Source organism: Sus scrofa, chromosome 13 (assembly GCF_054392235.1).
Source record: "Sus scrofa isolate SSC_HxYL_T2T_F1_AM1 chromosome 13, Sscrofa_HxYL_maternal_Yorkshire_Landrace_v2.0, whole genome shotgun sequence".
NCBI lineage: Eukaryota > Metazoa > Chordata > Mammalia > Artiodactyla > Suidae > Sus > Sus scrofa.
Window position 1 is genome coordinate 193,044,124 of NC_139395.1, and position 17,593 is coordinate 193,061,716.

Here is a 17,593-nt window from a genome sequence, read left to right on the forward strand (position 1 = left end):
ACTTGGATTAAAACAACTCTTGTCCAAAGAATGTTTTCATTAGGGCATGCCATCTGTAGAGCTTTTTGCAGGGAACTTTAGAAATCAAAAGAATTAATGTTCTAAGATACGTTTTCTCTCTCTCTCTCCGTTTTTTGTTTTGTTTTGTTTTGTTTTTTTGGGGGGTAGGCATTTTAGGGTTGGTTTTTTTGCATTTTAGGACCACACCTGCAACGCATGGAAGTTCTCAGGCTAGAGGTTGAACTGGAGCTGCAGCTGCTGACCTACACCATAGTCACTGCAACCTACACCACAGCTCATGATGACACCAGATCCCTAACCCACTGAGTGAGGCCAGGGATCAAACATTAGTACCATGGATACTAGTCGGGTTCATTACTGCTGAGCCACAACACAAACTTCCTAAACTTAACTCTTTTTATCATTCATTCAAAGTTCTTAACTAAGTTATTCTCAAAGTTAATAGTTTTGAGAACTTTTCTAGAATAATTTATTGCAGTTAATTTAAGTATTTTCCAGAAATTAATGTCTAATGAGAGCAGAAAGGAAGGAAATATAGAAACAAAACAAAGCAAACTTGGCAATTCAACTTGTCTTTTCAAAGAACTCTCAAAGTCACCTGTTAACAACCAACTACTAAGAAGTCATGTCTCATCTTTGACAGTTTCTGAAACAGGAGCTCGAATCATATCACTTTTAGAAAGTCCTCTGTTAACTCCAGGCTATTTTACAAGATTTGCTTCCAATAAAGTCATAAAAAGAGGCGTAGTAAATATCTATGTTCTCTATAAACTTGACTCAAATATTTCTTTACCAAAGTAAATTATTTTCTTTTCAGGTAGATAATACTAGATTGCAAGAATAAAGACTAAATATAAATTACTAGGTTTAATCTCCCTCTTTCTCATTTCTCTCTCTTCAAATTTCAAGAATAGAACAAAACCACTGGCAAAATTAATAAAATTAAGAATAAACTCCTAGCTTGGCATCAAGACTTCCCATACTTATTTTAGTCTGAACCTTCACTCCTTCTTACCCAACATTCCGACCAACTAACTCTTGTACCTTCCCTGAAAATCCTCAATTTTGGTTTCCCTGAGTCAGAAGAGACTGAAAATGGCTTAGATGTCTTAAGCCCAATTAAGTGCAAAAGCGAAGGTCATATAATGGGCTTAAAAATGAAACTCTTATCCCATTACTAAAGTGAGTATTAGTGCATATAATTTACATATAAAATATACATATAATAAAATACTTATAATGTACTGAATAGTTCCTTATGCTTAGATAAAAATAGGAAGACTACATACCTAAATGTTAAAAACATTTTTTGATACTAGGATTTAAAAGTGTTTAAAAATGTTTTTCTCTCTTTCCTTTTGTCTCTCTTCTTCTTCTTCGTTCTTACTGTCTAAATTTTTTTTAAAAATAGCATAAGATACTAAAATTAAGTAATTAAATGGAATTGCAGGTAAATCCAGAACAAAGCTGGAAAAATACTTAGCAGGTTATTTTTTTTCCACTTCAAGACAGCTTAGAGCCCTAAAATTTTATAAACTCCATTAAGTTAAAAAAAAATTCTTAAAAAATAAATTCATTTTGGAGTTCCCGTCGTGGCTCAGTGGTTGACGAATCTGACTAGGAACCATGAGGCTGCGGGTTCGATCCCTGCCCTTGGCTCAGTGGGTTAACGATCCGGCGTTGCCGTGAGCTGTGGTGTAGGTTGCAGACATGGCTCAGATCCCACGTTGCTGTGGCTCTGGCGTAGGCTGGCGGCTACAGCTCCGATTAGACCCCTAGCCTGGGAACCTCCATATGCCGTGGGAGCGGCCCTAGAAATGGCAAAAAGACAAAAAAAATAAAAAATAAATAAATTCATTTTATAAATCCCAATTTATTTCAACAAATACTTTTTGCGTGATATGGAACACTCACAGGCATTTATTTATAGGTAAATATCAAACATACACATGTTGCCTAAAGACATGACATCTCTGCTAAATGTGTGGCTACTAAATACACAGGGAGTTAATGATGAGATTTCCTATTCAGAATGTTTTAATCAAAATAAGTGACTGTATGCTCATCTATAAAGCTCTCTCACCAACCTGAGCTGTCAGCCAGAAGGTGGACAGATCCTTCTGGGTAAGAGCAGAGGTAATGATGGAACCCCTAAAGATGGATTGTTCTAGAAGATCCATCTCCACCCCTCTATAGAAACTAAGGTCTTTGATTATTTCTCTCAGATAGGACTGGTTGAAATGCACCTTTATGGAGAGAGATTCCACTGTGTAGATTTTTACATAGTTTGAATTCAGATTCTCTGGATTGGCGTGGACAAACAGGACATGACTACCCTCACAGACTAAGCCTCTGGTCACCTACGAATTAGATGGATTCTCTTTTGGATGAAGGGAAAAAACACTTTTTTTCCCCCAGAAACATGATTTATTTCTATAGTAACACTGTGAATATTTTCTTTGAAAAACCAGATACTAAAATGATCTATGTATGAATCATACAGTTAGATTTTTTTCTAAAAATCTGATATATCATACCTTTAATAGTTAAAGGTATTTAAGTATTAAATACTTAAATACTTAAATATTAAAAGTATGATTAAATCATGCTTAAATACTTAAGTATGATTAAATCATACTTAAATACTCAATATGATTAAATCATACCTTAAATACTTAAATATTAAAAGTATGATTTAATCATACCTTTACATAAAGTATCTGTAACCAGGAAATTTTAACATGTATCTTTATATAAACTAAACTTGCCACTGATTTCTTAATGTATTTACTATTACTGTAGACCTCAGGGGACTGAAATCTCCATTCACTCCACAAAGAAAAGCTAAAAACTGTTCTCATGGATTCACAGTATTATGGAACAACTTGATGAGATAAGTGTTTGTCTTTTCTTTGTTTACCTAATGATATAAAATGAAATTGATAATATTAAAACAAATGACAAGATGTACTTTTGCTGACTAATTTCAAGACTTAAACCATGCATCCTCAACTGGAAGCTGACAGATTTATATAACTGAAACACTCAACAGTAGCAATCTAATCATGAAGAAGTCTAATAGGATGGCTGTGTCTAAAGTTGTTTTGTGCTTTGGGTGGGCGGAAGCTAAGTAGATATCAACACTTGCAAACAGGTACAAGAGATGAAAAATCAATGATTCTACATAAATGTGCTCTATTAGTCTCTAGTGGCCATAGTAATCGTAACAGCAATACAATAATAAACAATCATTTTAAACACCAAAGCGTTTCATGTGGTTACTGTTTTGTCACTAGACTGTCATTGGAAGGTGATGAGCATGCTCTTATAAATTTCATTATTTCAAAGATGAAACAACTCAGAAACACGGAAAGAAATTTATTTAGAGTGAATAACAGACACTCTAGCTTTAAAATTTTGACTCTTTAAATTTCCTTAAAAATTATTAATCTTCTTTGAATGCTGTGTGAAAGGAACTACCTGTCTTATCATTTAGGATATAGAAATGCAAATAACCTAGAAAGCAGTTAAAACAAGAAGCTTAATTTTAACTTGGGGGTATATGGATGGATGCAATTGGGACAGGAAAACATTTTTTAAAACAGTGTCTCAAATGTAATTTTTAAATCTTATGGCTACATTTGAAGATTTGAAAATACACAATTTTATTGATTATTAGGATGTCCAAATGACTAAATTATTGCAGAATGATTTCTTAGTAGTTGAAATTTTCCACGTGCTTCTAAAATGAATTTGAAGAAAAAAAAAAAAAAGAGTTCTGAATACTGGGAAATTTTCAGCACTTTTAAAGCTGTGATTTGTTCATGCCTTTAAAAAGTATAAAACAATCCAAGCAAAATAGAATCCAACAAAATTATAGTGAAATAAACTTTAATGGTAGGTTAATATACCACACAATACATATTAAATTCCTTTATAAGTTCTACTACTAATAAGATAATTTAGTGAACTGTTATTAATAATTAAACTCTTATAAGGGAAGAACTATATTGTGCAATATTATAATTAGATCCTTTACAGAACTTATCCTGATGTCACTATATGCTAAGATTCCAGAAAAACTTGTTGTGTTGACTAATTGTGCTAACAATTAATTAGTATCAGGTTAGACTTTGGGATTTTATTATCCACACATAATGAAAATACAATTTAAGTAAAATGCTGGTAATAAAATATGAGCAAAGCTTGGATTTAAAAGTGAATTGGACTATCTTATATTCTTATTTTTTCTAATTGTACTGCTCTCCTAAAGCATGAGTCTCCTTCTACTCCCTCCAAAATGTTCAATTTTTAATAAAGTAACATCTGGTTTGGGGATAAGGCTATGCTACCTGCTGTTCCCCCACCCTCCGGGAAAGTGGAAAAGTAAGCAGTTATTCAACATTGTTTTTGTTAGCCTAGAGACAGCTGTAATTTCTAAACAGATAAAGCAAGAGAAATTAAAAATGAGAGAACTTGAATACTGTGTGTGGAATCTACTGTGATGTGCAATAAACTGCATTTAAACAACCTATCCTAATGGAAGATTAGACTGCTGTAATCCTAAATTGGAGGAGGAAGAAAAAGGAATGCATACGCTGGATTCTGCAGATATACATAAATTAAAATAACAAGAAAAACTATTTTCTATATACTTTGCCTTCGTGGGTGTAAGCAGCCTGTTCGTACAAGAAAAGGGAAATACTGGGCCTATTCATGCAAGCTGGACCTTAAATAAATTCCAAGATGAGTAATAGTTATTACTGAAGAATTGGCATTGGATTTTAAAGGTGGCATGATATGGTTAGAAGCTTGCTGATACCTTGATGTCAACACTGTTGCTGATATTCATGCCAACAGGTAATTGGGCGAGGGAAGATTTTACCTAGCACTGTAAAAGCTATAGTAAAAATTATTAGAAACATTAAAATCAAGACATTCTTCATCCCTTTATTGCTACTTGTAAAGGCATTTCAATATCTTTTTTGGTGTTATTCTAAACATAGAAATAAAACATAGAAATAAAAGAAATAAAAAGAAATAAATAAAAGAAAAGAAATAAAAGAAAACTGACTGACCCAAGGTAAAATGAACTACAAAGTCACTGACTTTTTGCATTTGGAAAACACATGTTTCTGAAATACTGCCAGCAAAAGAAATGAAAAAGTTAAACTCTTCTGAACAAAAAAAAGAGGAACCTGTGTTATTATCTTAATAATTGGTATAGAAATACGTGTTTGTTGAATTTTTTAAATAGTAGTTCAATATTTCACCCTTCTTTTAGCCGGTGTTTCTTCTTCCCTTTATTATCCTTAATATATTCCACTGAGAGTTTTCTTTCACTTCAAGAAGAGGGAGGCGACAGGCCAACGGCATCTCCCTCCCAGAAGCCACTGCCATGAAAACCTGCACACTAATCAGAAGTGGGTCAAATGGTCTTCACATGAAAGCATCTAACAAGGTCCCTGAGGAAGCCCCTCTAAGTGGCAGCAGGGAAAAGCAGGACTGCTTTTTTTTTGAAAGACGAATGCTAGCTTCCATTGGCCCATCTTAAAGTACAGACGCTTGCAGCTTTGAAGTTACTATAATCACAGTTGCTTTTGAAAGATTATTATGGTGTTGGAAACAAATTCCCTGAGATTTGGGATCAGAAGCAGTTATGAGGGCTTGCCATACAGGGAAAGAAAGGCTGCACACATGAAAACATTTTTTTTTTTTTTTTTTTTTTGGCCACTGTTTGGTCAAATAAACACTTGTAACCTTCCATTTCTCAGCTTCCATTTATAAATATTTACATTAACTCTAGTTTGATGAAGTCTACTGTATATTTTAATAAATTAGCAGAAAAAACATAATTATATTCTATAAGCACACTGTATTAAGTGAAACTACAAATTTGGTTGCAAGGAAGGAATAACCAAACTGATCAAGTTAAATACTCATGTTAAATCTGAATAGTAAATTAATGATGACTGAATAATAATATTCTGACATTTGGATCAGTAAGAGCTGTAATCAATTTTCTTCAAATATGAATATTCTGGATTATCACAAACTCCTGGCTAAAGAGTTATCATCATCAAAACATCATTGTTTGAGAAGTTTATCACAGAATATAAGATTGTTAATTAAATAAGAAATTCATTCATATATCTGTAAGTAACTTACTACATGCTAATAAGTGTGTGGTATCGCAGCCATAGGCAATTTTTCTTCTATTCTTAAGAAACAAAATTTGAGCATAGAGAATGAGATAAGTTATTTATACTTATTTTCTGTCTTCTAGAAGTTTTAACTCATGCTGTTCACCAGCTACTAAAGCTTTAAATTGTGTTTTTCCAAAAAAAAAAAAAAAACAGGCAAATCAAACCAAATATAAATTTCCATTCAAAAGCAATCTTGCCAGACTATGTAATACACCTTTACAATTATCAGGAGATTGAGAAGGGAAATTGATATATCATTCAATTTCTATAGGTAGAAGAAATAAAAATATGTCAACTGATATTATGTCAATGAACAAAGGGAAACAGAAAATGAGATTTCATTAAAAAAATCTGAAAGAAATCCAAATGTGTTATTTTAACATGCTTTGAAATACAACTAGAAAAAAAGCTTTTCCTAACACAGAAAAGGCAGAAATGCTCTACTGATAAATGTGCATCAATTCAAATTAAAAATGGTATTAAAGTCTTCTGAACCTATCATTTTACAAGCATTCATGGTAAAATTTCTAATATCACACAAAATAATGAGAAAGGTCAAATTTCAGTGGCATCACAAACTTGTTTTGTCCAAGATTTACTTTGTATGTATAACATGAAAGAGACCAAAGTTCATAATACTTCTGCAAATTCAAAAGGAAAAAGACAAAGGAGTAGCCTCCTTTAGGAATAAAAAATAGTACCATGTTTAAATCCTACAAAATTAATGTTTAGCTCAAGGATTTGCTGTTCATCTCAGAACCCCTCAAGCCTGAGGCAGGATTAGGTCAGACTCATGTTCGAACAACTAGAGGAAATCAATGGATTTCACTTTATTAATAATTAAAAGGCTAATGCAGACTGGCAAGTGATTAAAAATGTGTAGAACACATATTTATTACTGCAATTTCAAATACCTCCATAATATATAATTTCAAATTGAGCCACACGAGAAAGAAAGAGTTTATGTTAAATAAGAACAAGTGACAGATAGAAAGAAGAGGCCAGGATTTCTGTGGCCACTGTAGATGAAGCAAAGTTCCTGCCTGCAGCAGGAAAAGCAAAGCTCATTCATGAGTAGCTTGGATCTGGGACAGAATGGACAGAATGCTGGGTTACTGTTGCAGCTTATTATGTCACCCATAACTAAATTAATCCCTATTAGGATTTGTCAAGGGTGACAGAAACAAAATTTGCACAGTGAAGGACATTAAAGCTCTCCTGACACAGTCAAATAGATTGAATTTTAGTAACTCAAAACCAGAGTTTATTAAAGATACATGTTGGGCCATACTAGCAAGTCTTCATTTCTAGAGTTCACAGAAACTTCACTACTGCAGCTATTAACAGTTTAAATATGATTTATGAGATCAAAGAATAGATGAATACACTTCTAAACTAAAATGCCAACCTCCAATTTGACATCAAAGCTTCCTTAAATATCACTGCTTTGATAGTTCTTATTTCACACTGCCATTTCCTCCATAGATAAAATCTCTTATGCATGACCTGGCTAAAATTTAGTTTTTGAAGTAATAATAAGTCTCATGAGAGAAGAAAGGATATGGACAATAGATATTAGAAAACAAAAGAAATGATCTAAACATACCAAGGCAGGTGTTTCCATTGTGGTTCAGTGGGTTAAGGACCCCTTGTTGTCTCCTTAAGGATGCGGGTTTGATCCCTGGCCTCACTTGGTGGGTTAAGGATTTGGTGTTGCCACAAGCTGCAGAGTAGGTCACAGATGCAGCTCAGATCCAGTGTAGCTGTGGCTGTGGCATAGGCCTTAGCTGCAGATCCAATTTGACCCCTAGCCTGGGAACTTCCATATGCCATAGAGACAGCTGTAAAAAAATTAAAAAATCAAAAAATAAACACACCAAGGTATATATACTTCTCACTTTACGAAAAGGAATGTTTTCTGTTTTCATATTTACATATCATATTGTAGTATAAGGTCAGGCAATTCTAATGGAAACTCAGCTTTGAACAAATACTTCAGGTTATAAGCAATTTTCTGGGGTGGTGTTTTGTCTTATGCCTCTTATTTTCTCAACTGCTAGTACAATACCTGACACTATGAATAAATTAATCCATAAAATAGTACAGAAAATAATATTCCCCTCTAAATGCATAGACCCCTGGGGTCCAGGAGAGGGAAAGATTTTAAAGGGTGAAATCAAAGCCTTTTGAGGGGGACACAGCAGATTCAAAACTATGAGACTCGGAACTCAGGAGGGTGTCTATATGAAGGCAGACTTGGAACCCAAAGGTACTAGAACACATCCAGAAAGTATATAGAAGGAACGAAAACATGTATTCACTTATCTGCAAGGTAGATACAGATCTAATGAAAGATGGAGACTGGAGAAACGCCCAGGGTTGTTAGGATGTTGGGGACTCAGCAGGGTAATCACCTCAATGAGAACTTCTTCAAACACAGTGTATACATTGAATGTGATGTTTGCAGGAATAATAAGAACAGATGGAAAGATATACCATGCTCTTGGATTGGAAGGATCAATATTGTCGAAATGACAATACCACCCAAAGCAATCTTCAGATTCAATGCAACCCCTATCAAATTACCAATGGCATTCTTCACAGAACTAGAACAAAAATTTTAAAATATGTATGGAAATACAAAAGATTCTGAATAGCTGAAGGAACTCTGAGAAAGAAAAACGGAGCTGGAGGAATCAGGCTCCCTGACTGTGGACAATACTACAAAGCTACAGTCATCAAATCAGCATGGTACTGGCACAAAAACAAATACAGATCAATTGAACAGTATAGAAAGAGTAGAAATAAACCCACATACCTATGGTCAACTAAGCTATGAAAAAGGAAGCAAGACTATCATGAAGAAAATATAGTCTCTTCAATAAGCGGTGCTGGGAAAACTGGACAGAAACATGTAAAAGAATGAAATTAGTCTCTAACACCATACACAAAAAAAACTTAAAATGGATTAAAAACCTAAAGATGAGACTGAATACAATAAAACTCTTAGAGAAAAACCTAGGCAGAACACTCTCTGACATAAACTGCAGCAATATCTTTTCAGATCCACCTCCTAGAGCAGTGAAAATAAAAATAAAAATAAACAAATGGGACCTAATTAAACTTAAAAGTTTTTGCACAGCAGAAGAAACCTTTAAAAAAAATCAAAACAACAACCCACAGAATGGGAAAAAAATATACGTAGATCAAGCAACTGACAAGGGATTAATCTCCAAAATATACACTTCCTGCAGCTCAATATCAAAAAAACCCAAACAACCCAATCAAAAAATGGGCAGAAGACCTAAACAGACATTTCTCTGATGAAGACATAGAGATGACCAAAAAACACATGAAAAGATGCTCAAAGTTTCTTATTAGAGAAATGCAAATCAAATCTACTATGAGGTACCACCTTATACCAGCCAGAATGGCCACCATCAAAAAGTCAACAAACAATAAATCCTGGAGAGGATGCAAAGAAAAGGGAACCCTCAGACACTGTTGGTGGAAATGTAAATTGGTACAACCACTATGGAAAACAGTTTGGAGGTTCCTCAAAAAACTAAACGTAGACATACCTTATGATCCAGCAATCTGACTCTTGAGCATCTAAACAGAAAAAAAATCCAACGTTCACTGCAGCATTATTTATTATAACCAAGACATGGAAGCAACCTAAATGTCCATTGACAGAGGAATGGATAAAGAAGATGTGATACATATATACAATGGAATATTACTCAGCCATAAAAAAGAATGAAATAATGTCATTTGCAGCAATACCAATAGACCTAGAGATTATCATACTAAGTGAAGTTAGTCAGACAGTGAAAGAGAAACATCATATGATTTCACTTATATGTGGAATCTTAAAAGTATGCAAATGAACTTATTTGGAGTACAGAAACAGACTCACAGATTTGGAAAACAAACTTTTGGTTACCAAAGGGGACAGGTTGAGGAGAGGGATGATCTGGGGGTTTAGGATTGGCATATGCACACTGTGGTATGGAATCATTGTCCAACTGGGGCCTGCTATATACCACAGGGAACAGAGCCAATATTCCATGATAACATATGGGGGAAAGAATCTGAAAAAGAATGGATGTGTATACATGTATAAATGAATCGCTTTGTTGTACAGCAGAAATTAGTTACAACATTGCACAATCAACTATATTTCAATAAAACCTTTAAATGAAAAAAAAAAAAAAAAAAGAATAGACCAAGAAGAAAAGCAAAGCATAAAGCAGTTGACTGGGATATTTTTATACATGATAATTTTAGATTTTCCAGGAGGTAATTAATCAATTTACAGATCACCTATAGCTAAGGTAAAACAGGTAACCTGGGATGCACTCAAAGCTACAAGGTTGATGTGGAAGAAAGGGCTCAGAAACTGGCTTGAGGATTTGGCTCTTCCCACCATCATTTCTCTGATTTTCATCCCTCTATAGGTGGCCCAAGACTGATATTTGGGAAAACACATTTTCTCTCTTCTGGATATAGATCATTGCATTTATAGCATTCTACTATCTGGTAAAAATCACAATGTTATCATCTTCATTTTATTCCTTTCTGGTGAACATTATGAAGTATAAGACAAAGTATAAGTACAACCCTGCCTTGCCATAGCCTGGAGAAGCACAACTCTAGACTTAGTATCCATACCAGCTGCAAGTGATACCTCAAACAAGCATCTATGTGGATATAGAGTGATAGCCAATGTGATCTTGCTGAAATATCCAAAAATAAGTTAATGCCTTAGGTCAAAAATTAAATTATTCAAAGAGATAAATTAAAAATAAATAAAAGGAAGGAACAAAGAAAGAAGAATTTACATATATGTAGACATACATATATACTTTCTGATTTTTTTGATTAGTTCAATATCCAACTATCTTGGGCAATGCTGTCAAGAGAACATCATCTGTGACGACGGACATGTTCTATATCTGTGCTGTCTAACAGAGTAGCCAATAAACACAGGTGGCTCGAGCAGTTAAAATACGACCAGTGCAAATAGGGAACTGAAATTTTTATATTCTTTAATTGCTAACTTTTCTTTTTTTAAAACTTTTAGGGCTGCACCTGAGGCATATGGAGGTTCCCAGGCTAGGGGTCCAGTCGGAGCCATAGGTGCTGGCCTATGCCACAGCCACAGCAACACCAGATCTGAGCCATGTCTACGACCAAAACCACAGCTCACAGCAACACCAGAACCTTAACCCACTGAGTGATGCCAGGGATTGAACCTGCGACCTCATGGATACTAGTCAGATTCTTTTCTGCTGAGCCCCAACAGGAACTCCTAATTGTTAACATTTTAAATGTAAAAAGGCCCCTGCATTAAATGGCTACTAAATTGGTAGGCTATATTTAGGGAGGGAGGAGGAAATGTTTTTTAAATAAGAGATTAAATTAGAAAAACAAAACCCTTTGCAGCAAATTTTGAATTTTTTGTACATTCTACAGTTAAGAATGCTAATCCTGTTTCCACATTAAAATTAGTTTTAAGAGTTCCCATTGTGGCTCAGTGGGTTAAGAACCTGACTAGTATCCATGAGGATTTGGGTTTGATCCCTGACCTCCGTGAGTGGGTTAAAGGATTGGTGTTGCCGTGAATCATGGTGTAGGTTGCAGGCATGTCTTGGATCTGCATTGCTGTGGCCGTGGGTTAGGCTGGCAGCTGCAGCGTGGATTCAACCCCTAGCCTGGGAACTTGTGTATGGCATGGATACAGTCCTAAAAAGAAAAAAAAAAAAATTACATTTAGAGAACATTGCTCTTTAAGGCATTTTTAATGGATTTTATTTGTGTATTAAAGTTCATTCTTGATTTACAGTCAATTTACTATGGAGATAAAAGGCCACAAATAGAAAAGTGTGATAAAGTACTTAAGATACACCACTTCTTCCCAGAACTAGAACTTGGTGTTAATCATGAAAAAAAGGAAGGGAGAAAGGGTGAGGGGAAGGGAAGAGAAGGGAACACCCGACATTTTCATTTTTTCAATATGAATTGAGAAGAGAATCCACATCCTTTTACATTTTAGTAAAACGATGCCTTCATAGGAAAATACACGTGGACACGTGTGTGTGTCCCTACACACACACACATGCATATGTGTGTCTGAATGAGAACACAGTTTGGACTGCTTATAGATACTCAGAGAATACAACTAAATTTGCTATAAACATCTGATCACTTGGCAGTGGTAAGCAGTGGGTCAGGCTATATTCATCAATCATAAATAAAGCAAAAATAGTTTAAAATGGGACCTTCAAATTGTTCCCATTTGTACAGGCAAAACCAACTTACAAAAAATAATAATCTGGTTGAAAAACTTAACTGTGAGTATTCACAGTTAAGATACCATGTTATTGGGTTTTTGTTTGTTCATGGGTTTTTGTTTGTTTATGGCTGCACCTGAGGCATAGGGAAGTTCCCGGGCTAGGGATCGAATCTGATCCCCAGCTGCTACCCATGCCACAGCTGGGACAACATCAGATCCTTTAACCCAATGCCCCAGTCCAAGGATCAAACCAGGGCTTCTGCAGTGACCTGTACCACTGCGGTCAGGTTCTTAACCCACTGCACCACAGCGGGAACTCCAAGACACCATGTTTTAATAAAACAACCCGTGACCCTCGAGTGCTGCTACAAATGCACCTAATGTAACTCTAAAAGAAATGCTGCTACAATAGTTCTTTTCTAGAATTGTTGTAGTCCCAATTGTAGTTAAATGTATTCAAGAAATCTCTGTATGCTTTAGAAAATTAAGCTTTCCATGTTATCATTCTTTTTTAAGTAGGTGATAGCTCTTTGGTCAACATTCATTAGTGCTTCAATTATGAGAACATGGTCTAAGGTCAGAATTTGAATCAGTTCCTACTGGCTATGCAACCTGGGGAAAGTTATTTAACCTTTCTAAGTCCTATTTTTATCACTTACAAAATAAGTATAAAATCAACGTCCACTTCTGAGTGTTTCCAATAAAGTTAAAATAATAAAATGAGAGTAAAATATTTAGCATGGTTTGTCCTTAGAAAGCCCTGAACAAACACCACCATTAGAATAACAAAATACAAATGTCATTACCAGTTTACAGTATAGTATTTCATATGTTTGTTTCTTTGTTGTATTGCTGTTGCTACTGATGCTGCTAGATTTTATTTTTAGATGTAGGATTAGAAATGATGGGATATTGGAGATCCCATTGTGGCTCAGAGGGTTAAGAACTCGACATAGTGTCCTTGAGGGATGTGGATTCAATCCCTGGCCTTGTTCAGTGGATTAATGATCCAACACTGCTGCAAGCTGTGGCATAGGTGCAGATCCTGGTGTTGCTGTAGCTATGGTGTAGGCCAGCAGCTGCATCTCCAATTCAACCCCTAGCGTGGGGAAATTCCTCATGCTGCAGGTGCAGCCCTAAAAGAGAAGGGAAGGGAAGGGAAGGGGAGGGGAGGGATGATGTGATAGGAAAATCCCTGCTGTGTCACTCACTTTTTGCAGGGTTTTGAGTAAATCATTTAACTCTGCAGCAAGGTGTCTGCACTGTTCATAAGACAGGAGAACTTAGCAAGGTCCTTCTATGTGGCAAAAAATTCATATAAGATATGGTTGTGAACTGAGGAGTCCCATCTCATTTGAGGGTTCATTCCAATGACCTTACAGAATGGAAAACTGTGTAACTCAGTTTTCCCATGGAATAGGTATAAGAGATATCTGGAGAGTGGGCTTCCTCAGATATACCAAGGTGGGTGTTTAAGTTTCTTTCTGGCTTTTTATCATTGCTAAACTCTGTGCCAAAGTCATTTATTTCCAGATGTATTTTCTAGATCCAGGTACTACCACTAAAAGGTCACCTCAATGATACTGCCATGGATATTGAAAAGATTTAAAATAATAATAATTGTGAATGTTAAAATAATAGCACGATGCTACTAAAATCACTCACAGATGCTACAACAAATTTTAAAGCAAACAAACAAACTTCATATTTGAAACCACAGAGCTTGGATGCTAATAGAACATTGCAGGTGTTTCTAATTACCAAGCTGTCTCTCAAAGTTAACAATTCAATGGGCCAACAGCTTTGAAATCGTGGGAAATTTTGAAGAGGGAGGGATAGAGAGGAAGATTCACACACTATGTAAGGTTTTATCCATCAAGTCTACAAACATATTCTACCGCTCAGTATTTCCAATTCTCGTAACTCAAAAGGTATAGTTTGCAGTCTTTTTGGTTGAAGGTAGTTGAGCAGTTGGTTGTAATTTTGTTGCTTTTATGAGAGAAGATGAGCTCCAGTCCTTCTATTCCAGCACCTTATCCCGTCTCCCATTTGTTTCTTTACGGCAAAGTAGCACCAGGAAAATTTCACATGGAGGAGGTCTAAGGTATCGCAGGTTGCAATCATAGAAGCCTTAGGGACTAGCCTTCCACATTGAATTAGAATTCCAAATCCCGAATGGGCAACTTGAGGGCCATAATGGGACCTCAGCACAATAAACCCGTAATTCAAAATTTAGTTTTATCTTATTTATGACTCAAGACTCTATAAGGAGCATGCAAAATATGTTGTGGAATTTTTTAAAGGTTTATATTTATTTGTTTATTATTTTATGAATTAAACTGAGATTTAGCGAGTATCATTTGTTTCAGGTAAAGTACTGGGTTGAAAGCCATATAGACCAGTAAGCTGCAATATTTGTTTCCAAACAGCATGCAATCTTCTGAGCAATGAGTGACCTCAAGGCTATCATGCAATTGTTTGTACGAGTTTGAAGAGAGGACGTTATCTTCCTGTTTAAATAGAAGACCTCAGGAAATGGACCTCAGGAGTACTTTATAGTCTTAGCATCTTTTTTAAGAAGACTGCTTTGCATAAAATAAGTAGCGTAAGAGCCAGAGATTGGAAAATCAAGAAACAAATGGATTTGCTGGAATGAGATTAGTAGTAACTTAACTGCAATCCAGTCAGTTGAAAGTATTATCAGAGTACCTGGGAAAGATCAACTGATATATTTCAGCTTGGCACAAAAAATCCTAAAGCATTTCAGTTGATAAATATGTAGATTTTAGCACTCTAATAAATAATTACTAATCTCCAGCCAAATATCACATATATTTATGTGTAAAGAGGGTATGTGGAAAAAGTAGTACTGGTTCTGATTCATGGTTTTGCAAACATTTTTGTCAAATTTTACATGTAAAAAAACTCAGGAAAACATATTTGTTTTTGTCAATTGGCTAATTCTTTCTGGAATACCTCTCAAATTTTTCGCACAATTTTTTTTACCTAAGTGTGCTAAATATAATCTCTTCCCTCCCCAAACACACACAAATAAAGCCCAAGATTTTTAGCGATTTGATCTGAATTAACTTAGGCAAGGACCAAAGTAATGAATAGCTATAGAATATTAAAGATTATATAATGGATGAAAGATCTCTTCTGTTAAAAAGAACCATGAGTGAAGAAAAGGGAAAGAAAATATCCCAAATCTTAAATATCCCATAGGTGGCATCTTCCCAGTTGCCCTTTCTGCCACGGCAAAATGTAGACAAGAGTTCCCGAATTAATAGCTTTCAGATTGAAAATCATAGCAAAGTAATAGCAGTAGCTATTTCATCACTGAGAGCCAAGCTCTCTTACCATATGTGTCCATTTAATCTTCAGCTTAGCCCTTTGAATTAGGAACCACTATTATCACCAATTAATAAATGATAAAACTGAGGTTAAACAATGTGTCCAAGAAGACACCGTTAATAAGAGGTTCCAGAATCTTTCCTTATCAACTATCCACAATGTAGCAATAGAAACATTTTTACTTAAGTATCAGGAGACTGCAGGAAAATTAATAAAATATAATTTTAAAAATTATCATTTTAAAGGTATATGAATTAGTTGCCTATTTTATACTTCCCAACAGCCAGAAACTAGCAGATTAAATAAATCTATGAAAAGGAACAAAAGAAAAGCAAAAATCAAACATCAATTTTAAATTCTCAGGCAAAATATTTTATTGATATATTAGTAATAAATAAAAATGAAAGAAATATTAAAAATTCATCTCTTTTAAAGGAGGGCATTTTGCTAGTATTTTAATGTTACAATTTAGAATGTTTTCATTTTAACAGTGTTTTTAAAAAGTCTATCAAGTTTATGAATTTTTAATCACAAAATGTAATGTGAAACTTTATGTTTTTGTGTCTTTAATTTTCATATCATGTAATATTTTTCATAGCTTTCCAGATTCGATTTTATTGTACACAACTTTTTATTCAAAGCTTTGCCATTTACTCCTCCGTTCAAAAATAAAATCAAGAACTAAAGAATATTTAATTTAATTAATTATTTTTTGTATTTATTTTTGGCCACACCTGTGGCACATGGAAGTTCCAGGGACAGGGATTGAATCAAAGCCACAGCAGTGACAATACCAAATGCTTAACTACTAGGCCACCAGGGAACTCCAAGAATCTTTTTTTTTTTTAAATTTATTTTGGGCCTCACCTGTGGCATATGGATTCTCCTGGGACAGGGACTCCATGTAAGCTGCAGCTGCAAACTATGCCATGGCTGCAGCAATGCTGGATTCTTAACCCACTGCACAGAGCCAGAGATCAAACCTGAGCTTCTGAAGCAACACAAGCCACTGCGGTTGGATCCTTAACCCACCGTGCTACAGTGGGAACTCCAAGAATCTATTTTAACATGCGTTCAATTGTTGGTATGTGCTTGAAATATCTGACTCCATTGGAAATTTTGAGTTCTTTGCAAAGCATCAAGGACAAACTTAGCTTGGGCATTTAGTGCATATTCTCCACTGGGGGGTAAAAAATCTCCTAGACACTTTAAATTTCTCTCGCAGAAAAAATAGATTTCATGTCAAAACAGCATCAAGTTTCACATACGCCTTCCCCAACAAATCAGAAAATTTCCATGATGAATTTACTCTGGTTTAAAATTAAGTGACTTGAGACAATCCATGAAAAATAAAATAACAATAGCAAAAATAAAAAAGAATCATATGAGAGGGAAACAAACCTAACTACTCACATATGTGAATACATGCAAATGGAATTTTCTGAGTTTTTCTATGATTATGTTGACAAGTATCCTTGCCTGAAGTCATTTTTCTTCTTCAGAACCTAAACATTCACAAATATCTAAACTTGTGATTATCTAACCATGGGTAGTGTGTGCACTGGAATATATGCCTCAAGGGAACTGCAAATGTCAGAAAGATGCAAAAATAGTCAGAGTGTGAAATTATCAAAGGGATACTGAAAGTTTAGAAGCTATCATTCAAAAGGCCCTTCATGCAGCGTTTCTCTGTTGAAAACAGCCCTGCATTATA

General features: G+C 34.9%; 1 protein-coding gene and 1 long non-coding RNA gene across 51 annotated transcripts in view; both read right to left on the minus strand.

The window, feature by feature from the left end:
• Positions 1-17,593, minus strand: part of ROBO2 (roundabout guidance receptor 2) — a 1,676,226-nt gene that overhangs the window by 254,635 nt on the left and 1,403,998 nt on the right. The gene's annotated exons all lie outside the window — the stretch shown is intronic.
• Positions 5,788-15,873, minus strand: LOC146397813 (uncharacterized). Its single transcript, XR_014824987.1, has 2 exons — positions 11,972-15,873; positions 5,788-11,502 (listed from the first exon to the last, which is right to left on the minus strand). It is a non-coding gene; the product is annotated as an uncharacterized LOC146397813 (long non-coding RNA).